Consider the following 26884-nt stretch of genomic DNA (forward strand, 5'->3'; position numbering starts at 1 on the left):
TGGAGCAAAGAAATATCTGTTTTTTATTATCAGTCCTGTCTCCATATGGAAATAAGTCAGTTCAACGTCAAGTTTTTTTATTCTTTTAAGTGTCATCGTGTTTTACTGCATCTTTTGGTATCTCTCAACCATTTTCTTTTTATTCATTATAAATGATTAATTCACTAGGCAGTCAGCTTCCCCTGAGTATTGTGGGGTTCTAAATTGCTTATTTGGCCAAAAAAGTATTTTTTACTGGATTAGAAAATCTTGACTGACTACTAAAGAGGGAACTCTTCATAATAAATATTTCTTTTGGGTAGAGCATGACTCTACAATTGAAGAAAAGAAAAATTTTGAGAAGTATTCAAACAGTGTTTATACTTACTGTAGAAGTTGGAATTGTAAGAGACACTTTGCCATTTCTGCCTTGTGAACATATTCTGAAGGACAGAAACAAATTTTAATCTAAAGAATATGATTTTTGATTGGGAAGGAAACTTTATAATGCATGACATAAAAATTCAGATCTATAATTCACACCTTAATACAGATACAATATTAATGTTGGACTGATGTATTTGTGCATTTTTTTTTCTGGACTATCACTTCTGAAACTGCCAGAAAAAGGGAAAGACTTTCTCATTTTTGTCAACATAATTATATGGCTCTCAAAGGATTTGCTCCTGTTTTCACCTGTCAGGAGAGAAGTAGTAGACTCATAATACACAACAAATAAATTGCACTTCCTGCCTTCAGATCTCTCAGTCAGACTGATGAAGGCAGATAAAGGGGGAAAAAAGCACTCGAACAAAGGGGTGAAAGTCATGTTTGGTCTTTTTGGAGAAAAGGAGAGTGGAGAGTGGAGCCTGATCGGGGCTGTAATGAGAGTGGTTTCAAAGGGGAGGGGTGACAGGAGGTGGGACATTCCCTCTGCCAGATTTTGATTTAAACCTGAGCACAATGGTGAGGCACCTGTTGAGAGCTGAAAGCTTTGCTGGGGATTGTGGTGCTAATTGTCTCCTCGCAGCTGGGGGATTATGTGTAACCCGAGCACTGCGGGTCTTATGGCAGCCCCACAAGCACTGGGGGGAAAAGTTCCTGTTTTCCGCAGTTAATGCCACCAAATGGGGTTTGTGCAGTTTGTCTTTCAGCTCACCTTGCCGTGATGCGTTTTTAAAAAAGGGGATTTCAATCTGCAAGTACCACTGGAAGTGCAAGGATGTTGTTTGAACTTCGAAAATAATTGTGATTCTACTAAATATTATATCGCATACAGAACCGAATAAAATCTCCCTTTCTCTGTCCATGTGTTGGTTTGTTTTTTTCCCCTCTGTATTTTAAAAATACCTTTCATTGTATAAACACACTTAATCTCGATGGATGCTCTGATGCCTGGAGTAACGAGTAACAGTTCATTTTATGCCTGTGTGAGACTCCATTCACTCCACTGAGCCACCCTGGGATCATTGGATTTGACTATGATGTGAATTTGTGCTTCTTTTTTTTTTTTTCTTGTCCCAAGAAAAGAGAATGACTTTGATGGTATCAGCCTTTTATCAGTCATCTGAGGACGGGCAATAGAAAGCAGCCCCAAAGTATTTGTGACTGGATGACATGCAGAAGGAAGAGCTGCAACTCATGAAATTAGACCCTTAAAATCTTGTTCTCCTTCATTTATTCATAACCCAAAGTAACTGTGGAAGTTTCTCAAGGTTTACATTAAAATGGGGTCATAGATGACAATTTGGTGCAAATCTGGGGTTCTAAATTTACTGTTGCATGGGCTCTTTAACAATAAATAAGTAAAAGAGGAACTTTTAATGTTTCTCACATGAGCACTGCAACATGTTCCTGGAGAATATTAGATACTACTTTAGAAGCAAATCAAAACACCAGCATTTGTGATCTGCTCCACTCTTTCATAATGTTATCAATCTATATTAAAAAAGTCATTGTGGAAGCACTGAGAAAAATAACTAAAGAATATTTTTTCCTTCAAAGGTCTGTCATTAAAACATATTGCCCACATGTACACTATGTAAATATTTATTAGAATTATGACAGTTTTGCTGATGTTTAAGACATTGTAACACTGGATTAAAATGTTAGAAAATTGCATTCAGCTATCTTGTCTCTCCCTTGATAACACTGCATTGTTCTCTGAAAGATGATTTATTTTTTGTACCATACAAAGTGCTTCAAATTTAGGACTAAGACTAGTTCAGATCCTGTCAAAAAAAAAAAAAGTATCTGAATTGCAGTGGTATTTCTATTCATTTGCTTAGTAACAGGAGCTACAAAAGGTTAACATAAAGTATTCTTGTAAGTCAAAGAAACAGCATTGAGTTCCATCTATAGCTCTTAACTTATACTCCAAGTTTGAACACCCTGAAAATTATCCTTTTTTTTTTCCCCTGAAGGGAAATGATCCCAGGCTTTACATCATTAGGTAACACTGAATTATCTTATTTAGGTTCAAACTTAGTAATGAAGACAATTTCTGCCCTGGGAAACTGGATGTTGACTTGATCAAACTTAATGATGGAAAACACCTGAGACCAATGAGCCCTGAACGAAAACTCCTGTGTCCTCCAGCTGTGGGTTCTGCCAAGGTAAAATGCAAAACCATCAGAACTGAAAAAGGGAAGAGCTTATCTTAAATATTTCAGTGAAAGAACCATGATTTCTGCAACTAAGTGACTTCTTGTTGCTTGTTTGGGCTATCTGGAGGAGTGGAATGCATTGCTCGGGCTTGTCACCCAGTGAGATTTAAACAGCTTCCTTGAAAATGCAAAAATGTTCTTGTTTGACTGACATCTCACTGTTCATGTTCAGTATTTCCAGTGGGTTGCCTCCAGCTCACTAGACAAACAGACATACTGTCATAAAACGGTGTATTCTTCAGTGGAATAGGGATAAATCAAAAGGGAAAAAAGTCAGTTCAGGATGGTAATTGCAGTAACTTGTATTATTGTAGCTCAGCATGGTTGTAAATATAAATCTACTAGAAAGAATCAGGAAAAAAGGTACATTTAAACACAACATTTTTAAAAGGCATAGTCACTTGCTTGTGTTAAAAGCTCATCTATAGGCCTGGAAATACTTAGAACTTAGAGTGGTGAAAGGAAATCTTGTTGAAGAAATGTGAAAGTAACATTTTTGGCAGCCCACTTTGGGTGATGTCATTCTACAGAATGTGCTAAAGGCTGTTATTTTACAGCAGGAACCGATTCCTCAAGGCAGGCAGAGTCTATGGGCACTTAGTGTTGCTCTCAACTCCAGCCAGCCGAGATCTGAGCTTCTTACACCTCGTTAGCTGGTAATAAACTGTGCCCGCTCCTCCCGGTGGCACCCCCAGGTTGGCTGTCCTGGACAGACACCCCGGGCAGGTTTGACACCTCCTGCACGCTGGTCCCGGGGGGCTGTCCCTGGGCTGGGGGGCTGCTCGGTGCTCATGCCCACAGTTCTGTCCTGGCTTCTGGGGGCTGAGCCCACGGGGAGCAGAGCTTTGGGAAGGCAGGGAGGGCCTCCCCACCCCCCACCGTGGGGCAGTCCCTTGGGAGGTGACAGTCCCTTGGGAGGTGACAGTTCCTTGGAGGTGACAGTTCCTTGGGAGGTGACAGTCCCCTGGGAGGTGACAGTCCCCTGGGAGGTGACAGTTCCTTGAGAGGTGACAGTCCCTTGGGAGGTGACAGTCCCTTGTGAGGTGACAGTCCCTTGTGAGGTGACAGTTCCTTAGGAGGTGACAGTCCCCTGGGAGGTGACAGTTCCTTATGAGGTGACAGTTCCTTGTGAGATGACAGTTCCTTGAGAGGTGACAGTTCCTTAGGAGGTGACAGTCCCCTGGGAGGTGACAGTTCCTTATGAGGTGACAGTTCCTTGTGAGGTGACAGTCCCTTGGGAGGTGACAGTTCCTTAGGAGGTGAAAGTCCCCTGGGAGGTGACAGTTCCTTGTGAGGTGACAGTCCCTTGGGAGGTGACAGTTCCTTAGGAGGTGAAAGTCCCCTGGGAGGTGACAGTTCCTTGTGAGGTGACAGTCCCCTGGGAGGTGACAGTTCCTTGTGAGGTGACAGTTCCTTGTGAGGTGACAGTCCCTTGGAGGTGACAGTCCCCTGGGAGGTGACAGTTCCTCGCTGTTCCTCCCCACGTGCTGCTGCTGCTCAGCCTGGAGGACATCAGAGTATTTAAGTTCAGTGTGCATTTGCTTTTTCCTGAGTGACAGCAGGTCTCAGCTCTGAACCACACCGACTCAGATGCAACCTTTTGGTGAACTGCAACAAGCTTTACTGTATTTAGAACATTAAGTAGTAAAGTGGTTGGGTTCTGTGTAAGTTATCCAAGAGGGAGCGTTAATCGACTTGTCTTTGGGGGTTTAAGGGTTGTCCTGATAAAGGACTAATAAATGCAGGTCACTTGTGCTAACATAGGGAATATTTGTATTTGTTCCGTTTTGTGACTGCTTTTATGCCATCTTCTTTAGCCCATTAATTTGGACCTCTGAGCCTAGTCATGTAAAATAGGCACTTAGAAGTATAGAGAATACAGTTGGTAGCAGAGGACACCTGGGGCCTGATTCTGGAGACATTTTGTGGACTGCTCATGGAATAACCTGTCATTTGGGGTTAGACTGGCCTTATGATTATTGCATCTGAAAGGAAAAGTGCTGCATATATACTTTTCTTCTGAGTTTTACTTTTAGTGACAAATACCATGGCAATAGTCTGTGTAAAATTTTTGTTTCCTGGTATATATTAAAACAATGTTAATCAAGATTTCAGTGTCTTCTAATCAGGTTCATTTCTTACTCTTGTCTGTAGCACACAAGTATTGATTTGGTACTTAATGATTCAGGGATTTCTGCATTCACTAAGAGAAATCTGTTTGATTAATGTCTGGAAAGGAAATCCGATAAAGCTTCTGAAGTTTTATGAGGTCTTACTGCTGTTAACAAAATGAATATATTGGATCTAATCTCAGTGGACACTTCTCACTTTAAAAAGTGTGTTCTCAAGAAAAGTCGGTCCTAATACCAAAACCAATATTGTGGAAGGTTTGTATCTGTAGGCAGATTATACTGACTCTTTGGCTCTGGAATCACAAAAAATAGCAACTTCATTGTAGGCACACCTGCATAATGGTGAGAGGTGTGTGGGGACATCAGATTTTGCCATGAGGAAAGACTTCGGGCAGGTCATAGCAGAGGAGGTCTATGGCAGGGCTTGAACAATGGGGGTAAGACAACAACGTGAACAGTTATTCTTCACATTTTCCCATACGAGTCCTGGATAAAGAACAGTTCTCAGAAAACTTTAAACCTTGTTTAAAAATATCTATACATGTAAAAATGGTTTGGCAGTAGAGAGAGTTTCAGACTTCATAAAATGCAGTGCACAATTTTATTTGATTCTGTTTCAGAGTAGTTATTGATACTCTTCATTGGTACCGTGAGCCATTTAATATTCAATTTACTTGTCATGTGCTGAAGGTCTAATTTTATAAAAGAAAAGTCACCACCAGCAGGGGTAGTTTGCACTGTCACTGTAGGACTCCTTGGTTATCATAATCCACCAGAAGTTTGAAGCTTTGTGCCTGGTATTGTCCAAACAGCTACAGTTTTCAATGTCATTAATTTCAGCAGGTCTTCATTAACAAAGTGTGAAAGTGTCTTTATGTTATGCCTACTGGAGCTTTCTAATGAAAACTAAATCCGTGTATATTTGAAATATAATCGGTTTAGTACTTAACTGCAAAACATAGGCAGTAAGTATAATGGAGATTTCTGTAATTATTTAATATTTTTCTTTTCACGTGTGTATGGTCCTGTGTATGTGCAGCTGTGTTTGGGTGTTTAGATGTGTTCTTGAAATACACTCTGCCTTCTGCAGAAGATCTCAGGAGCAGCTGCTGTCAGTCAGGCTGGGCTTGCTGGGATGTAGGAGGATCCTTCCCTTCTCCCTGAGCCAGGATTTTATTAGGCTCTATTGCAAATCAGAAGGATGCCAGCTCTGAAATGGTGATTTTTGGTTATTGCTGCACAGAACTAGGATTTTTTTTTGCTTTAAAGGTAGAGCTTTTGAAATCGTATTGAGTTATTTGTGTGAGAGCTGTAGTTAGAGGAGAGATTAGCACTGATTTGCCGGAGATACCCAGGGATTGCTGGCTGGCAAATGGAACAGATCCAGACTCGGGGGTGTCCTGCAGCAACCTCCTGGATCTGACAGTTACACTGGAAGGGGGGCAGGAGTCACACCTTCATCTAAGGAAAAACTATTTTATCATATTGTGTAACCTGTGCCCTCCCTTTCCATTGGAGGACTAATTTAGTTCCCCAGCATTCGAACTTTCTGGGAGGCTTGTTTTAATTTTACAATGTAAGGTATTTCAGGGGCAGAGACCATGTCTTATTTATTGCTTTTATGAGTCATTTAGTTCATTTTTGGATGCTTGACAGATAATAATGTATTTGATTGCATCTTGTGGTATATACTAGGTCTGGAGCAAAACAGACTTTCAACTCCGTAACAAAGTCTTAAGTTTGATTTACTGTTTATTCATTCAACAGCAGATGCAGGCCAGAATTCAGATAATTGAAATTCTATGACCTGACTCAGCCAAAGGCAATATAAAATCAAGTATCATCAGTGTACATCTAATAGTTCACACTGTAATGCTGTCTAGATTTTCATCATTAATGTTCCTGGACTAACCATGGATAGAAGAAAACTTGGATGGATTTCAGCTGGAAAATATTCACAGTATCTAGAAGTTCTATAGAATAACATGTTAATGGTTATCACTTTGCAGCAGTCTTTGTACACTCCATATTTCCCAATTGTTGAGCCCTACTATAATTAATCTCAATAAAACAAAACCTTTTCCCCCTTTTTCTCCCACCCCATGTAATTTGCTCTTGTGTGGGCTTTGGAAAGCTGTAGTTGTGGAAACATCAACAAATTAATTCCTAACAGAATAATTGAGCTGACAGCTAAAGAGATGCTCACTTTCTCAAGCACATAAAAAATACTAATTTTGTTAGAATTTTGTTCTCTGTTATTAACTTTTCCACTGAATGAAGCTGAGTCTAGTTCAGGCAGTTATGCACTGCTGGGATGCTGTTGGCCAGGTCTGGGGACATGATGTTCAGCTGAAGCAGCTGAGGGAGGAGTGCCATGTTCTTTTTGCTGCTGAGGGCCGTGGCAGTGCAGCTCAGGACAGCCCCAGCTCTGGGGTGTGTGTTCAGCCAAGTGGCTCTGCCCGAGCTCTCACTCGCGGCACGAGCCGGGAACGGGCGATGCCCGCGGGTGCCGAGGGTCAGAAAGCCAAGTGTGCAAGGCCTTTGGTCAAACCCCTGTGTCAGACACATCAAGCTGGTCTTTCTGCTGCAATGGGCCTGCCACAGCTCCTTCAGTTTGACTGGGTGCTTGGGGATGGGGATGTCCAATCATCAGTGTCAAACACACAAGACAGTCCCTCTGCTTGACTTGGCTCCTGGGGGCTGATGCTGAAGGGCCAAAAGCCAGTGTTCAAGTTGGTGCTGACCAGCCTTTCTATTGCTTCCAGGAGAGAAGAGGGCTCAGGGATGGAGCTTTGTTCTCATAGATCAGGGATATAATTGATGTCCTATAGCTTACAAGCCTAATGTCAGCTGGCTGAGCCATAGCCAGTGAACACGTGCACACCCAGAGGCTGGCAGAGGGGCACAGGGAAGTGCATGGGAATGGCTTCCAGCAGGAGATCTCCCTTAGGAATTCAAATGGGAGAATCAGAGCATTAGAAGCCTAACTTCAAACACAGGCTGGCAAAGCAAATGTGTGTGGAATGCAGACGTGGGCAGGAGAAAGTCACTGTCCGAAGGTAAAAGGGAGGAAAAAGAGGATGAGAGTAGTGGCAGAAGGGAGAGCACAGGTGTACTGATAGATGGAAAGGGAATGCTGAGAAGGAAGGAATGCCTGGGAATGAAGGTTACTAGAAAGAGGCTAGAGCTGGTGAACAGCCTGCTGCTCTCTTGATTCCTGCTGTGTTTAGGAATAGACAGCTCTAGGATCTTTGCTAATGGGGAGGATGTGCAGTAAGAGTGCCCAGCTTTACCCACCATTTTCTGTCTTGATTCATTTAAATGCCTAAGATCCCAAAGTCTGCCAACTTATTTAGGTTTCAAAGAAGAAATGATAATCAGGAGATGCTTGAGGAGCTCAAAAATTCCTAAAAAGTATTAAGCTGGGAGGTTTCATTAGAAGAAGTAGAATGGGTAAAGTTGTCCCAGAAAGGACCAAAGAGTGCATGTTGTAGTGTCTGGATGGATGGTAAAACTCTGTTAGTGCAGCTGGGGACAGAGCTGTGTCAGGAAAGGAATTCAGTGGAACACAGGAGAGCTCTGAGATTTCTCAGGGAGATGAGCTGTGTCAAAGGGTTAAGAAAGAGAAGGACTTGAATGTGAGGGAACATCAATTGAGCTTTCTTGGTGAGGAAAGGATTTCCAAGGGGGAGAGGTCAAATTTGTCAAGTCCAAATACAAAACTGACTTACTGTATTTGATTCAAATTTATAACATGTCTCAGTGGAATGGCTGGACAGAGTCACACAAGTCGAGGAATGCTGCAGAATTTACTCTGAAAAGGCTTGTGCCAGTTGCTGCAGGTACTGGGTGTGGAATTTGGTGAAGTCATCAATGCCAACATGCCTCAGTACCAGCAAGAGGAGTGGGAGGCTTTGGTCAGGTCTAATTCAGAACTGCAGGATGGCTGAGGTTGGAAGGGACCACAGTGAGTCCCCTGGTCCAACCTCCCTGCTCAGGCAGGGCCATCCCAGAGCTCCTGGCACATTCAGCATCTTGCAGCCTGGAACTTCCCACCTTGTCACCCTCCTGTCCAAGGAACAGATGTCTGGGTGTTGTTGCTTGGTTGTATTTTGACTTCCAGAGCAAGATCAGGAAAGGGAGACCAAAGGTACCCCCAAAAAATGATAGAATTTGCTACTGAATCATAATCATTCCTTGGAGAAGTTAAAAGAAATTGTCATTAATGAGGAGAATGGAAGCTGGAAACTATTTCTGTGTGACTTTATCCTTTAATACCTGATCCTAACCCACCTCAGGACACACAAGAAGATAAATTCCAGATCTGAGTTGTCTAATTAGCATTGGATAAAGGCACTGTCTGGACACTCATGCTCATCCAAAGCTTGAACTGTTTTTCAAAAATGGATTTCTGGAATTCGAAAAGAGATCTGTGTAGCTATGAAAATGAATGAATGGACTAGTATTTCATTATGACTAAGCCAGGCAGCTTCAGGCACTAAAGACTTTAATAATGTGGCTCAGATCAAGGAAGTGACTTGTAGATGATTTGAGTTTTTGGTTTGTATTTTTCATTGATAAATTGCTGTGTTTTGAAGGACACAAGGCATAATGTCACTGTAACTGTCACTTCTGAGAAAAGATAAAGGGAATATCTGACACTTACTTTGAAATCTGGAATCGTAGCTGTGGAAGTTCAAATAGTTCTCATTCCTCAGTACTTAATACTCAAATTCTGCAATAACTCAAATTTCCCATTTTCAACTCAGTTCTTGGATCAATAGTAGGTAATGGCATTCTGGGTGAGTTATCAGATAGCTTGTTCCAGAGCCTTTGTATTTAGTTATATTAGACACAATCCCAAGCTTACAGAAGGAATTCTTCATTCCTGTAAGTGCTGCTGCTATCATCCAAAATGTTACACATATGAGGGAAAACGTTTTATTGGGTAATCTAGGAAGATTCAGATAATTCTCTTGCTCATTATAGTTCTTTATATTATATGTCAAAATTCCCTAGAGACTACTGGAAACTCCATCCCTGCCTCTGTGTACACACTCAACCTGCTCTTCACTTTTCCTTTATAACTCTGTCCGTGTTTCTTGCCGTTAGAACAGCAAGTCCTGTGGACCAAAGGTCACCATGAGCTGCCAGGGTAATGTTCTCCCCGTGTAAAGAGGTTTGTGAAGGAACAACGTGGGTTAAAGCACTGTCAGACCAGAGTTTTCTGAAATGTCTTTTAACCACTCCAATGTTGGATTAACGCCAGGTTGCTTTGCTAAGCATTTTGAGTAGGTGGTTTCTAAGAAAGAACCCAGAAAGAGGAGGCAAAATTGTGTTTTTAGCAGGGTTGGTGTTTGCTTCTTGCTTAATGGCAGTATCTTGATTTGTAGTTCCTTCCAGGACTTGGTCTCATGTAGCCTCTGCCCACATCTGTTCAAAGGCAGAGGACTGTCTGGCACAGGAGCAGGGATTCTTTCAGCAGGTCTTTGAGCAAGGATCAGCTACTTTTAATTTACCATGGGATGAAAACATTTACGTGGCGTCACCACAGCACAGGTGATGTACCCTAAAGGTTTGTAACCCTGTGCTAACTTGTTCATGTATCTGTGCTTTAATTTTATGGGAGCTGTGCTATTATGTGAATCAGCTGTAATTAGCATGAACAACAAGTTTGTGTCATGTAAGGGAAACAAATCCTATTTTAAGAAAAATTTCATTAGATTAAATATCATTACGGTGAAACACACAATTCTATAACTTCCTCTGAATGCTTAGCAAACAGCATTTCTAATTGAACATACTGTGCTTGCTTTGTGTTCCTTTTGTATTACCCAAATGGTTGGAGCAGAAAATGGTTAGGAAAGCCAGGAGTGCCTAATAACTGGTGTGATAGAAAAGCAAATCTGTAGCTCAGTACTTTTTTAAAACAGTTGTAAAGTTTTTACTTGGTAGCAGAAGTCAATTGATTTTTTCCTTTCTTCCTTACTTTGCTTTTGCTCTGCAGTCTGAGGATATTTTTTTTTTCCTGCCGCAGGTGCCGGCAAAGCCCAGGTTTGGCAGCTCCCACCTGTGTAAGCACTCGAGGTGGAGTGGTGGGAATTAGCCAAAGGCTGCTCAGCTGAAGCTGCTGTGCCCTGAGGTGACTCAGGAGGGAGCTGCTACCAGGAGGGGTTTCCTGCCTTATAAACTAAAAATATTTTTAAAAATACAGATCTCTGGTTTTCCACTTTCGCCGTGTTCCGTGTTCAGGCCTTTTTCTAAAGAGCTCTGTGGGATTTTTGTTGTATTGTCTAATTAGGATATCGGCTGGACTTCTTGGCCTCTGTTCTTGGAGGCTTTGTTGCTTTTACATGTTCATGTATTACATCAATACAACATCATTAACAACTGGGAACCTGAGATAAAACTGCAACCGTCCGGCAGGGGCTTGTCCATTTTTGTCATCACAAGTTTTATTTTCAGATGAATCAAAAAATCTCTTGACTTTTCACTTGGAAGCATTTCTGAGGACAGTAGGGCCACAGAAGATCACGTTCCCCCACCCAACCTGTTCACAGAGAGCATCCTTTGACTTCCAGATTTTCTGTGAGTAACGGGAACAGAGGGAGCATGTTGCAAATGCACAGTATAAACATCTCAATTCCATGGCTGGTTTCAGGTTGTATTTGTTGCTTATTCCTTGGGTTTTGTAGCTACAGAAATAAAACTGTCTCTTCCTGCTCTGCAGCCCTGGGCATCCACCTTAGGCTTTCCCCTCCCTCAGGAGGGAGTTTCTAGAGGCATTGAGCCTACAAGACGTAACAACAACCAGTGAAGTCCACCCCATTAGTAAGGGCTAGTCAGTGTATTAATAAACTAATGGAAGAGAAATTCCAGATTTCTTATTGGTGCATTCATTTGAACACCTTTTTCTGGGATCTTTGAAACTGAAGTAAAATCTAGTGATGTAAGGACCAAAAAAATGTGAGTGAGGACTCAAACCACGGTTGGATAGGTTGTCATGTTCACCTATAAGTTAACAGAAACCTTCTTAAAGAGAAGCTATTCTCAAAGTACAGTCCAGGTGAGGAACATGGGCCTTTCTTAGAAAATGCGCTCTATAGGTGAGCTGGTGAATTCGTGGAACATGGAATTTTTAATCTGCTAGTTTTGACTGTGCTCATTTTCATGTCAGTAGCTGCACGAGCTCCTTTGTATGAAAACCACAGTCCTCCTCTATGGACGAAATGGTTGTGGTTCTTCCCCCTCTGGAATGTGTGGGAAGGGATGGAGTGGGAGCAGGTAACTTGTAAGAAAGGTGGTTCCTACTTACTATATTTGAGCACCACCTTGGCCTCGGAGTGAGAATTGCTCTTGGGGAGAAGGGCTGCTTTGGCAAAAGGGGAAAAAGTGTTTCCTGGGATTAACAGCAACTGCTGCTGCTATCTGGGGTTTGCATTTTTGCTGGCAGAAGTGGTGGACCTGCTTTGGGTAACTCCAGTCGGCTCGTCTCATGAATGCTGTGATGTGATGTAGTCATGTGGTTTATGGCTCAGAATTGTCAAACAGAACAATTCATCACTCCTGTATCACTCAATTCCTTCTTATTTCCTTTTAAGTCAGTCTTACGTGTTGCCTTATTGTTCTCTTAAAGATACCAGAGCTGCCCAGAGCTGCTCTGTGTGTGTGAGCCTCAGATGTTACTGTGGACTGCTTTTCGCTCCCTGTTTGGGTTGGAAGTGTCATGATTCATGGGAGAAACTTTACTTGCAAAAAACCCTGTCTCAATAGTAAAAGGTTTTAAAGGATCGGCCACAGTTCAGGAGCCCTTCCTTTACAGAATGTGGGAGCCTGTGTGAATACAAGGTGTTATATTGGACTTGGGAGCTGGATGTGGTTTTTCCTTATTGACATGTGGCTCATTAGCTTTGTTTGATGTGGCTGGAGTTTGTACAGTGAACTGTCATGGGTAACTATGAATATTTTCTGTTAACAAACTGAAGCATGTTTCCAGGTTAGGTCATTAGTCAGCTAAGCTGGGACAGTCACTTGAGGGGGAGAATCTTCAGATTTTACAGTGTTTTGACTTAGTCCAGGTCAAAAGGTAAAGACCCAGTTTAGCAGCGTGACCGTTGCTATGGGACAAAAAGAAGCTATGTACTGTGTTAAAAGGAAAAAAGGCCAAACCAAACAAAACAATCAAATAACCAAACCCACAACAAGTTATTGCAAACAAACTCTGTGCAAATTTATATCCCATGCAACATCACTGCCTTTACCACAGATGTACAGTGTGAATCAGTGACTGCAATGATTCATTCTGTATTTTTTTTCTCTCCTTTCTCCCTTTTTATTTTTTCAGAGTCAATGTGGCACTTGCAGAAATCAAGGAGAAAAAAAAATTTGGCTTTGGCAAGCCTAGTGTGGGCAGAGAGTATAAAATTCCAAACACAGCTGTGCCCATGTGCTTCAGTCCTAACTTACAGCATTTCCTGCTATCCCTGAGCTGGGCCTGTCTCAGGGATTGCCAGTCATGACACTTTTATGGTGGTTTTGTGCTGCACACAAGTGGGGACTAGAATGAAACCAGCAGACTAATTTTAGTTCATGATCTGAGGTTTTGAATCCAGGTCTGCAGAAGTGAAAGATTAGTGTGTATTAGCTCACTGAAAATTTGAGCCCATTCCCCAGCTGGACTGTTTTGACCACCTGCTAACTTGTTGATCTGGTGAGAGATTGGGTTCTTTGGGTCCAATTCTGACCTCATGTACCCTGGTGTAACTTACGTGGGTTTGTAAAATCAGTTTCAGTCGTTGGATTTAAACTTTAACAAGTCCTAGATCTCTCTGCTTTCTATTATTTTAAATAAAACCATAACACATTTGTTATTGCTTGTATAACCTTTTCTTCTCTTCCAGTTTCTCTGCTTCCTAAGCCATTCTTATCTACTAGTCTTGCTTTTCATAATCCCACCATAAAATAGCTTTCTGTGTTTGTTTGCTGTGACCCTTTATTCTTTCAGTGATCTAGAATGTACCTAAATGTACCTAATACATGCTCATACCTTGGTATTGCTCTTTCTATGCCATTATGCAGTTTTGTGGCAATAATTCAGAGACAGGATAGAACATCCTGTTTTGTCATGGCATCAGAAAAAGAGAATATTGGTTGTGTGAGAGAGTTCTGAGTAGGATGCCATGATCCACCTTCTGACCAGACACTTTTTTTCAAATCCTTGGTTGCTCTGGACAAGTCCTGGATGGAATTTGTCTGCTTCCAGTTTGGCATGTGCTTTGAGCAAGTACCTCCTGGGCAAGTCACTGACCTGCAATGGCTTCACTTCCTTGCTCTGACAGATTTCCTCGGGGTTTTCACCTACCATTTAATTGCTCAGAGCCTGGATTTCCTCACCAGGGTGCTGTCTGGAGGTAACAGTACCTCCTGCAGCCCAGCAGCTCTGCAACTAGGTGCATGGCAATTTGTTTGGCAAAACACACAAAGACCTTGTTGTTTCAGGACAACTAAATCTTTGTGTGCCATCAACTCTGCTGATTTGTCCAGGGTTTGCAGAGCCACTCAGGTGGGTTGTCAGAGATTATTCACAACTGGTTTTTGACTGGTTAGTGGCACAAAGTAAAGAAACATGTCAACATAGTATTTCCCCTGTTTTTAAAGTGCTTGCAGTAAATGAAACTACTTGCTCACTTTTATTTTTTTTTTAATTTACAATAACTACTATTTGTTTCTGTAGAACAGAACAATTATTTAATTATTTTATTTATAATGTAGCACTTCCATATGAGGTGGCATTTTCTAAGACACATTCCCATGTAAAGAATTAAAAATCCCAATTCTTGACCTGATTAAAACTCAGGTCCTTGTATTGTTTTCAGATGTGGGCGAGAAAAGGGCTGTACAAGAGCTGAATGCTCGGGTGCCATCTAGTGCTGCAGTAACCAGGGATTGCCTGCAGCCTCCACGGCTCCCTGGCACCCTCTGCTCCAAGGGCTTCCTCAGAAAAGCTCATTGCAAGTTCTGAAAGTGCTTCATTCATGGTGAGTGAACCTTCTGCTGACTCCAAATGCTGAGGAATGGGATGGTGAAACCATTTTCCCCAAACTTGACATGATTTGAGTAAATTGGTGTGAAACCCTGGACTGGAGTTGCAAGGAGAACATATATATTATGTATAGATACAAGAAGTCACAACAGGTTGAACTTTAAGGATCTGATTCTTTACCTCATTGTTTGAAAATTAAGAGGTTGGGATACATGTACTGAGGCAAAAACAGTGTGAAGAAAAAAGAATAAATCCATCATGCTTCAATTAAAATAAGCATCTGGGAGTTCAGGTGCTAATCCAAACTAGAGGAATCTCCTGACATTTCAATATAATCTGGATTTCCAAGTTTTGCAACTTCTTTCACTGTTTGGGTTCTTCCATTCATGAGCTCCATGCAAGAACCCAACTGAACTGGGGAAAAAAGGAACGGAATATACTTACTTGATTACTTTTTTTTAAAAGTAAAGTTATTAAACTCAGGGCACATCACAGTTGATGTGAGTTTGACAGTTAGAATTTGTATTAGCACTGCTTGCTGCCTTTTATTTAGAGGGGGAAGTGAATGGCTAAATATAATTTAATGGTTATACATAAGCAGCTGGAGTTAGATAATCAGAGGTGTCAGTTTAGATCTGTGTCAGGATGTGATGCCACCATGATAACAGTGATTTCAATGAACTTAGAACTTTCTAAAATAATCTTTACTGCAGTTTTGAATAACAAAGTAAAAGCCTTAAGAAGAACTGGTCCTCAGCTCCACCAAGGAGGAGCCTCGCCCACCTCAGCCTGGCGAGTAGAATGTTTTCCTGGTGTGGAAGTTCTCCACTCATGCAAAATAACCACGATGGGGTTTTTAAGGCCCTAAAGGCTTTTGAAAAAACTACAGTGTGTGAGCCATTGCAGCTCTGGCTCAGGAACTGTTTCCCAAGTTGTTCTGTGCGGAAGCAAATGGCAACCGTTGCATTTCGACAGTCTTAAAGCTCTTCCTTTAACCTCTTGTCCTTAGAAATTCCCTATTGCAGGATCTCACTGTACCTTACAAGCACTGGTGAATTAAGCTCTGCACTTGGCTGAGCCCCCCCTTTGTGTTAACTTACTGATTACAAGTGAATCACTTCCCACAAATGCGAAGTAGGAATTAAAGTACTTGGATGATAACTTCTTTGGCCCAGGTCTGTCTTTGTTCCTGTAGTTCTGGTTGTTGGTTCAATCAGGCCAGAGATGATGATGGAGTCCTCTGTGACAGGAGTTTGGGACGTTTTACAAGGCAAACAATTTTGAAAGTGACTCTGGAATTAATTTGGGGCACACCCACCACCCAGAATCTCATCAGAGCCAGAGCAAAGGTGTATCAAAACTCCTTTACTTAGGGCAGCCAGCTCAGGAGAAACTTTAATTGTAGCAGGTGGTCAGCTTAACTAACATTCCAGCTCAGCAACCCCCTGAGAATATTGCCCAAGTACATATTTTTTTGTTGTTTGATTGGGTTTGGGCCGTTATTTTTCTTTTAGATTTGCTCTCGGGGTAGTTTTCAGTGGACAATGGAAACTGAGCTCTGCCTACAACTTAGGTATGTAGAACAGCCTAAGTCTGAGAAACAGAGCTCTACGTGGTGGTGACCTTGGTGACACTAAACAGTGTGATCAGGCACCCAGAGCTCAGGGACCTGCAGGAAGGAGGCCCTTGGAACCCGCTCAGCTTGGGAGCTGGGTTTGGATGTCAACCAACCTGCTTTGGTAGAGGGCTTGGAACACTGGGGTTTGGCCTGGGCTCCTCTTTGTGTAATGAGGAGTGTTATAACCTTGCAGGATTCTTTTTAGGATGGTTAGTTGTTGCCCAGAGAGGTTGTGGGCTCCTCGTCCTTGGAATTGTTCAAGGCCGGGTTGGATGGAGCTCTGAGCAACCTGGTGTGGTGGAACTTGTTGAAGGGCAGTGGAGTTGAAACAAGATGATCTTTAAGGTCCCTTTCAACCCAAACCATTCTGTGATTCTGTAACAGAATATTTCTGTTTACAAGGGATGGAAAGCCCATCCAATTTTCTTGGCAGTTCACACTATGCATTCTGTCCTACTTTACTTTCTTCATCTCCGCCCAAACTCAAGACTCCTGCTTGGTTGAAATTTCATGATGAGAAATACTTACCCACCTTTCTTTCTCTTTCTGAATTCAATTGGTATGCTAAAAGATTTTCATGGGAGACATGGAAATGGTGAGTTTTGGATTACACAACTTTCTGTTGAAAGTTGCCATATATGTACTGAAACTTGCTCTTGGTTAGATGTTGGGGATTTTTTGGAGGAAAAATGATTACTTTTTTCCACTTCTGGAACTCTGCAATCTATTAAAGAGATTGTGTTCTTATTGGGGAATCCTTTTTACTTCACTCTTGCAGGTGACATTATCACTACCAGAGAGAACAGAAGTACCCATGGATATTATAGGGAGGGCACCTAAGTGTGACTAATGTCTTCTAGAGAAGGATTTTGAGAGCAGCTAAATTTAGATATTCATTGCTTCAGTTTGATGGATTAATAAGGAGACAAGAGGGTTAGGAGGGAATTGTGTCTCACCTGGCTTGTTTAATGCTGAAAAATCCCACGGCACTTTGTGCCAGCAGTTGAACACTTGTGAAGTCTACACAATGATTAAGTACAAGGATCAAAAATACCACTCAAGGGAAAATAGTTACCTAAATGGAAATGTTGCCAGGTTTTACATCTATAATCCTACTCCTAATAAAAAATGCCTGGAGTTTTGCTCAGCTTCTGTGTGTTGTGATTTGAGAGAATGTTGCAGATTTCAGACCTTACTGGTGAGGGTGGAGGTGAAAGGGTGGATGGAGCAGGGGATGCCGTGGGGTCAGTAATAATGACCTGCAGAAGGCTTGGGGGGTATTTTTAATTTAAATGGTAACACCTTTAACAACACAGCATCCTTAGAACTGTGCTCAGGCTTTGGCTGAGCACTGAGTCAGAAGAGGAACTGCAGGGCATTGCACTGACAAAGAGGAGTAGGAGCAAGATGAGCTGCTCTGGGAAGAGATTTAAGCTAAAGCCAACGGTGTAAAGCCAGTGCTAGGTCATGGCAAGCAGCCCTAGTGTAATAGGATTAAAGCATGGGGGAGATATCATACCTTAGACCGCTCAACTCTGGAGAGCACTCCCAGTGTGTCCTTGCAGGGCTGCCTGAGGTGAGGCAGCAGCAGCAGGGAAGTGGTGCCCTGCTATGCAAAGAGTCGCTGGTGCCCTGCTTAGCTTGTCCTGGTCTGAACTTCTGCAGCTTTCCATGTTCTTCTTTGTGTTTCCCCACACACAGCTTTCTTATTTTCTTGGATTCAAAGGAAGGAGTTGACAAGGAGGTAGTCAGAGATGCTATGCTGAGAGTACTCCCTAACTGCACTTCGTGGTCCCTGCAGCCGCAGATATTACCAGGCTTGGTGGTCTCTGTTTCCTCAGGAGAGTGTGTTTTCACTGTTAGTGCAGTTTGCTTTGGCCTGCTGAGGGGCAGAGATCCATGGAAAGCCACAGTGTCCAGCCAAAGACCTATTTTTGTCCCGAATCAATAGAGCTCTGCAAGTGCAGGTCCAGGATCAACAGAGATCCATGGAAACTCTTGCTGTGCTCTGAGCAGCAAGGGCCCTGTGCACTCCAGAAATTGCTTTGTCCTTCTAATCTGTATGTTCTGAGCAAAGCAAAAACCAGTCGGGGGGAAATGGGGGGAAATATTAAATCCATGAGATATTTCTCAAATAAATGAGGTCTTCTGGCACCTAAAATATAATCCTTATTGAACTTTTCCCCACTTCAGCTCAAGCACAGGTGTGCAGTCAAGGCACAGATGCTACCACGTGGCTTTAAATTTTCAGAGCTGTTAAAGAAGAATCCAGAATAACACAGGGAGAAAAGACATCCATCTGCTTTCATAGCTGCAGAAAAAGGATTATGTGTTATGATTGCAGTTTCTTTTATTTTAACATGTGACTGCTTTAAAGGTAAAAGCTTGTCCCAGTGGGGAAAGCTAGGCATGAAGAAATGAACTGGCTTGTCCTGTAAAACACGTAACTGTTGGAATACAGTTGGGAAAGTAACCTAGACATTCCAGGGCCTTTGTGTAATCCCCAACAGAGAACTGTCCGGCCTGAAAGAGCAGGTTGGTCCAGCCAGTCAGCTGCAGGACCTGAATCCCAAAGCATCTCCCAGGCCGCCTTGCCAGCTCATGGATGGAATTAGCACAGACTGGCACAGGAGTGTCTACATTATTTGTCTTTCTTGGTGCTGACACAGGAACTAATTACTCTAGATAAGGTGTGAGGTCTTGCAGCACAGGACCTCATTTTATCCAGTGAAAAGCAAGTGCCTCGGGAAAAACATTACAATATTTTTTTAGGGATACTTTCCCAAACTTTCTCCCAAGAATTTGAGGTTCAAGAACTGCTGCAGACAGGCTGGACTTTTAAACCTGCTGAATTTCTTCCACTGTCTTGTCTGATCTTCCCTTGAACCTTTGTAAACTTTCAGCATAGACAGAGTCTTGTAGCAAAGTGTTCCATTGCTTGACTACAGGTTATGTCCTGTGAAACCTGGGAGTTGCATCAAATTCAGATGTACCAGTATTTAAAAATTCCTTTTTGGCAACTTGAGAATAAATGAAGTGTCCCAGGATTCTTTTTTTTTTTGTCCTCTAGCTGTGCTGAGGGAATGCTCGTAAGAGATAACCTGGACAACCTGCAAGTTGTCTGCCTTGTGAGTAAAACAGGAAAAGCATCTGTTCCTCCCTCTTATACACAGAGTATGGGAAAAGCAAGAGAACAGTTTCTGACCTGTTGAAGCTGCTCCATGTTGCATAAAACCTGGAAATTCCCTGAATTGTGTGAAGGTGGAGTGACTGAATCTCTAGTTTTGTCGCCAGGGTCTCATGGGAGGTGAAATGGGCCTTCCAGCCCCGGGGAGCTGCACCATTTGGGTTCAGTTACGAGGCTCCTTTGGCTGCCTTAGAGGGTAGGATAGAGGGATTCAAACCTTTCTGCTGGTTTCCTGTACAACTATTTTAGCCATGTTCTGCAGAATAAAAAAGATGTGTGTGCTCAGTGGGAAGGGGAGTTGCAGCTGACCTGCTTTTGAAACAGAGCAGTGAACCTCGGAGAACTCTTGGAAATTCATAGCACAATATGTTTTTCTAGTAGCAAGTGGAGTTGAATATCCCCCTGTAATCATATTTTCTTTCTCTGGAAGAATTCATTATAACATCTTTCTAAAAATATACTCAATCACCCCAGACAAACCCTGTCCTTAAAATGTCAAGGCTATGTCCCAGTGTCCAGGAGGATGTGCCATAGGAATGTGGTATGAGAGGAATAACAGAACGATGGCATTGATGACTTTGAGACTGATTTACCAATTAAATGATTGATGTAATTCAGGGTATATATGTTGCACAAAATTATGCTTGTGGGGAAATGATAATACTGCTTTCACATGTGAAATGTGATACCCCTGAAAAGCAAGGCCCTGGGGGTGATGACAAGAGTTCCAAGGAAAGATCATCTCAGTAGCTGGCAGCAGTGGGAGGAAGAAAGGCCTTCCCCTTGCAAGTGTCATTTCCAGCTGGCTAGTTCCCCATCAGAGGCAAAATGCTGCCTTTTTTGCTGGTTGTCTTTACCCGTGAAGATTTCAGCACAGCCCCTGACTTTTCTGCTGTAGCAGCTTCTAAAGCCTCACAATGAAGAGGAAGCAACAGCATTTTCTTAACTCTCCTTGGCCTCCTTGCTGGGTGCCGTTAGAGAGTTCTCATCACTGTTTTCTCAGTAATTCTGTTAAACAACATTGCCATCAAAACTTATTGTTGGCATTTCCTGCAGATATTGCCAGAACTGATGCAATATGGCTCGTGTTTCATGCACTGGAACTTATGGCATGGTGGATTATTTTTTTTTCCTAGAGAATTTGAAATTGGTCAGGCAAGGAAACATTTTTAAATTTTATTCTAATATTCTAAATTTTATTCTAAACTTCTAATATTTCTCAGGGGAATATTTGGCCATGTCCTCTATTCAAAGTTGTTTGGTCTAAAAAGTCCTACTTTGTCTCAACCAGATGGTTTTGTGAGGAACATGACCCTCATTGGTAGGGTGTTCAACCTAGGATTTAGTTTTTGAGCATGAGATCTGCTTTTGATATCAACATGGAGATTATAAACTCAAAGTTGACATAGTGGAGGAACTATAGGTATAGAAAAACACTGAGATGCAGGGACAAGCCAGCAGGTAAAGAATGGGCTGGAGCTGGGGCCATATTATGTGAAGTCATGGTGGATTCATCTTTTGAGAGGAAAGGCAGCTTTGAAATCACAGAATCATTCATTCAGGTTGGTAAAGGCCTCCAAGTCGTTCAAATCCAACCTTTTGTTATTTTATTATCATATTTTTATCCAAATATCTTGGATTCCCGTGACTGGTGAAGGTTGTCTGAGAACCATCATATTGAGAAGTTCTTTTTCAGGGAAATTACTTTCCCTGATTAGTTTAAAAAAAAAAAAAAATAACAAAAAAAATAGGGAAGTGTTTGCATCTCTTTCCAGTTCTCCAAAGTCAAGAGGTTTTTTGGGAATGTCTCCCCAGATGTGTATAGACTGTTGCTGTTATTGTGTATGGTAATGTGTGGACTTATGAGTACCAAAAGGGGGAAAATTCCTACACAGTGCAGAAATCTTGTAGGGAGGTTTTCTACAGTATCAAAAAGAGTTACCTTTTTTTTGTTTATTTGGGGTTTATTTGTTTGTTTGTTTTTCCCACACAGTGGAACCCATCAGATTGCTTCTCAGAACTCTGGAACTCACCTCTGTTACTGCAGATCGGGGGGAACATTATGTTTCCTGGTGCCCAGCACTCTGGGTTTTCATGGAAAATGGGCAAATGTTTTCATTTTTCCAATTTTTAAAGCTTTTTTGGACATAGAAACTGGCAGAAATTGTCTTTTCATATGAGTATTTGATTTGGCATGGAATGCTCTGGCTGGAATTGTTTGTATTAGAAGTATTGCTCCAAAGAGATATAAACATGTGATTTATTAATCACTGGGGTTTTATTTTAAGAGATAAATTTCTGCCTCTCTTTCTTGTTCAGCGTGCGTACAGGGGTTTTGTATTGTCACTGTGAAGGCTGGAATTAACGTGATTAAATATTAAATTATCCCAGGCTTGGGTGGATTCTGAAGCTGGACTGATCCATATGTTTGCAGCAACTGGTATCTTAATAGCTGCAAAAATTTGGAAGTCAATCCTGTTCAGATGTCATTAGATTTTAACTAATCTCTGGAATCCCAACGATGCAGAACAGCGAGAACCAGGGAAAATTCATTGCCTGGTTCTGTGCTGCTGATTCCTCCCAGCTTTTCTCTGCTGCATGCAGTCACCAGATCTGATCATTGTTACCCTGCAGGAGGGGAACTGCTGCCTCTGCCTTTATTTTTAAACATCTGGTTTATTCACCAGATTATTTCTGCTTAATATTCAGTACAGGGGAAAGAGTTCCCTCTAATATAGTAAGGGGTTTGTTTTCGGGGGGGATTTTTGTTTTTGTTTTTGGGGTTTTGTTTGTTTGTTTTGGTGTTGTTGTTTGTTTTTTGGTTTTTGGGTTTTTTTCTGAAACTGTTCTGGGTCAGTCTGTAAAAATTCATTTTATTTCTCTTATTCCATTATGTTCAAATCCTGCATTATCCAAATACCACATATCCAGTCTTAGTGTTTGAAAAGCGTTTTTCTGGGATGATTCACTGTATGTAAAATGAAATATGTATATGGGGAAATTCTAGATGTCCCTAGCTTTCTACTAGAGTTACTAATTCCTGGCCCTGGGAGAAACTGCTATAGGTCTGGCGTATCTCTGGAACAGGATTTGGCTCTAGCTTAACAGTCAAACCTTAAATTTTATGTTCTTAGATCAGAAAATTTAGGCATTGGCTGCATGTGGGCCTGATACCTTAGTGAGAGCAAATGTTTGCTTCAAGTTGTGCCTCCTCCTCCTCGTGTGGTGTAAGAGCAGAGCCCGGAGGAGCAGGAGCTCTGAAGTCTGATGTTCTTCTCCTTGTGTGGGCACTGACAGCTTGGAGACCAGGAAGATGCTTCCTGGTGTCACTTCAGTTAATCCCCTTCACAAACCTGAACCGGGGCTCCAAAGCCCTCTCACCAGTTTGGGAATCACATGGGAAGCAACCAGTTCTTCTGTGAAACAGCGTTTTGTTGAGTATTTCTTGGTGAATTTTACATTAGTTGTTATATTTGCATTCTCCTGTCCTGCTATGAATAAAAAAGGAGTGAAATGTATCCTTACAATTTGTTAAACAGTTCCAAATATGCAGTGTATGGGCACAGACCTTTTGGTAGCTGTGCTTAGTGCCCAGGACTGGCACACATCCTGTTCTGACTCAGATTTTCCTGAAGCTCACAAGGATGGCAGGGAAGGGGTGGAAGAAAAGAAAGATAATTACATTTACAGAAGTGATAGAAACACGTAATCCTGATGGGAAGTTTTGGAAGAAGTTTGTCTTCAGCTGGAATTTCAGACCACGAATTCAGCTTCATACATCTCCCATTCTTCCTTACCATGCGTTTCATCCGGCATTTCATGCTTTTTTTTGGAGATGTAGTGATTAAGAACCATGTTATGAATTGACAGATAAGATGCATCAAAAACATTCTTGTTTTATTTCAGTCTTGATGGCATTTTTATGACAGTTCTGACCAGGCTGAGCTGTGTGCTTTAGAACACTACCAGCACTGCATGGTGCATCCACCCAGCTCCATAACAATTAACAGCTTTGTGTTTACAGAACTTCCCATTTTTAACTTTCAGGCACTCACTCAACCCTGCTCTGAGACAGGAGGCTCTTTGTGGATAAGAAAATATAGATGGGGAAATGAAAGAATTGGTGTCTATCAGAATAGTAGTTGCAGTTAAAACCTCAGGATCCTGAGTTCCGTTCTCGGATTACTGCATTGCACTTTGCAGTACTTTGTCTGCTGGTGTTGCTGAGGCAACACGTGCTAGTTCTTAATGATTTAATTCTGAAATCTGCTGTGCTGACATCCTTTTATGGTGTGAAAGTATTCCCCAACTTGGGATCCACTGCAATAACACCTCTCTAACGTGTTTTATTATTACTACTCTAAACCAGGGAGTCGAGACAATGGAAGCAACTTGTACGTGTGATGTTTTTCCTGCTGGCAGAGCTTCACTGCGAACTTGGGCCTGAGAAAACTATTGACCTGGACATTCACTGACCAGCTTTTCTGAGGATTCAGTACAGGGTCTTTCATGACATTTTGGGTGTACCTCAAATTCTTGCCAAACCCTTTGGAACGGTTCAGAGGCGCGTCGATTGTGTGCAATCCTCTGAAGCGGGAGGTGCCAAAAATATAAAGGTCTTTTTTAATATTTTCCACAATGTTGCAAAGCTATTAATGTAAATTACAAAAAGACTTTTTGATTATCAAGGCAAGCTACAAAAAGGGAAAATGTGGTGTAATCCATATAAATCACTTGACTGAACCATGCACAATAAATCCAGTGCTGGTGAAGCTGAGTTTGTCTGGCACCATGGTTTGCTGTTTACAATAAACATTTACTTTCCTCATTTGACAGTTGGTGTTTGCCATGGACCCTCTTCACTTTTGCTCACATCCTTGTGATCTGTAGCTGTGCAACACTGGCTTTGTTTGCATTATAAAAAACCCCAAAACTAAAATTGGAAAACAATAGAGAAGTTGCCACAGAAACAGTTAAATATTTGACCCTGTTTACTGCCAGCTTAGATAAAAATCAGATTGATTTCCTTGTGAAGAAAAATTCTTCAAGGCATTATATGTGCCCTGACAGCCGTGGGTTTATTGCAGCCCGTTGGAATAAGGGATTTCACGTGTGTTGCAGTGGAGGGAACATTTTAACCATTTGCTCCTGTTTGCCATCTGTGTTCTCCACCCGCTCCGTGCTTGAGTGAAGTTCCCAGCTGCAGGTGCTGTTTCCTAGGCCAGAAGGAACACAGGCATCCCTGCCCCCTTCCCTGGCTCCCAGTGAGTCCCAGCAGAGAGAGTTTGCTCTGCCCTGGGTGCTCTCCTAACCCCTGAGGGGGCTGGGTCCCCGTGGCCTCTCCTCCAGGAGACAGGATGTCCTGGGCCTGGGGCACTTCCATGGGGTGTGTTGGGTCACTGCTGCAAGGTGGGAGCGGGTGAAATGTCTGCTTTTTGTGCACCTTACAGAAAACCCTTTGGCTTTTCCTCTGATCAGCCCTATTATTACCACTGGACACCTGTCTCACTGCCATCCAAGCAGTTGATTTGGAATCTTCCTGGTACAAATACCAGTTAAGGACTAAGGGCTTTGTTGTACATGTTCTGTCCAATGGGAATGAGATCCATTCCTGGTGTGTTTCTTTGTTCTGGAGCTGGTGAAGAGTAGGATGGTCGTGTTTCTGCTTTGGGGTAGCAATTGTTCTTGTAACACTGTCCTTTGTTCTCTTCCCCACGCAGAACACACTCCAAAGGAAGAGGGAGGGAAGAACATATAGTTTTTTGATTTGTTCAAGCACTCTGTGTATGGCTGGAATTTTAAGAGCTCTGGGGACTGGTGAATGTTTGGGAACTGAAGAATTCAAAATACTTGCCAGTTTGTGGCAGATTTATCTGGCTTAAAAGACCAGCCCAGAACTGAATGTGGAACGATGGCTTATAAATAAGGACCTATGCATTGGGCTAATTTTATTTTTGTTGTTCTATTATTCTTTTAATGATTAAATTGAAGGACTTGTCTTTGAATTAAAGGCATTCTTTGTTTATTCAGTGCTTTCATTGAGGAATCTTAGGATAAAAGGGGCTACAGAAGTACCGTTATTGGCTTGTACATGCTTGGCTGTCTGGGGGTTCATTTGAGATATGAACTCTCTGGAAATATTATTTGTTGAAGCAGCAGAGAAATGAAGATGTCACTTTGGAAAAGTACCATCTTCAAGAGACAGTGTCCTTTGCCCTTGGGACAGCAACAGGTGACTCTGGCTGTCTTGGCCTGCGTCTCACTCTCCTCCTTTGCTGCTTATGCCTGTCCAGGAGTCTGAGAGGTGACACTCAGGGACACAGACAGTGCTTAGAATTCCTGTATTCACACCTGTGCAGGTTTGTTTTGTTCTGAGCTGTACCTGTAATGTCCTGAGGAAAACCTGAAATAAAGTCAGCACTGGTATAGGGTACATGTGTTATCCTTTCAAGGATTAGATATCTTTCCTATCTGTTTTTCAAATCTTCCCACGTGATCCCATGGCATTGACTGAATAGCAGAGCAAGTTGGCCCTTAAAGCTCTATCCTGCACAGTGCTGTTGCTTGACAAAAATGCCACTACCCCATGACACCAGCTGGAGGATTTTGGCAGTAATTTGAGGCAGTGAAAGTGATGCTAGTTTTTGTGGAGGGAGTCTAGTGTATTAGATGGGATTGAATAATCCCATCAGTAGGTGACCCACAGAGGCCTTGGAGTTTTGTTTCAGAAAAGTGCTCACCAATCTGACAAGAGATGGCAGTTCCAGGGCTGCCCAGGCCTCTTGGATGTACAAAACTGGGTTATTAGAACATTTTTGCCTGAGATTTTTGATTCAGAGTATTGTGGGCTCTTGCCTGTGATTCCACATAGACATGACTGGGCAAACCCCAGTCTGCAGGTCATGGTCACCACCATGAGTCCAGAGCAGTGGGGATGTGTTGTCAGTGGTCTCAGTGAGCAAAACCTCTGGAACCCTGTTTGCATGAATGGTGATACCAACCTGACTAAAGCCAGCTGGTGTGGGACAGGGGGCACTGCAGTCATAGCTCTGTGTGTGACTCAAACTTGAAGAAAACAAAATTGTCCAAATCTTAATCTGGAGCTGCTTGTAATCTCCACTGTGGAAGAAACCTTTATATGAAGTTGTATTTGTCATTCCAGCTGCAGTTTAGGGTGAGCATTTATGGTCAGGTATTGCTGTGTGCAGGAGATGAATATACCCTCGGTTTCTGGCTTGGCTTGCATATGCTCTTTTTGCT

General features: G+C 42.2%; 1 long non-coding RNA gene across 1 annotated transcript in view; it reads left to right on the top strand.

Moving 5' to 3' along the window:
- LOC127472983 (uncharacterized) overlaps positions 1–26884 on the top strand; it is a 151068-nt gene that overhangs the window by 75437 nt on the left and 48747 nt on the right. The window contains exon 15 of the long non-coding RNA XR_007905223.1: positions 2456–2594. This is a non-coding gene — a long non-coding RNA (uncharacterized LOC127472983). The remainder of the gene's footprint in view (positions 1–2455; positions 2595–26884) is intronic.

The sequence above is a fragment of the Manacus candei genome, unplaced genomic scaffold, assembly GCF_025592945.1.
Source record: "Manacus candei isolate 608988 ecotype Guabito, Panama unplaced genomic scaffold, ASM2559294v1 h1tg000003l, whole genome shotgun sequence".
Lineage (NCBI taxonomy): Eukaryota > Metazoa > Chordata > Aves > Passeriformes > Pipridae > Manacus > Manacus candei.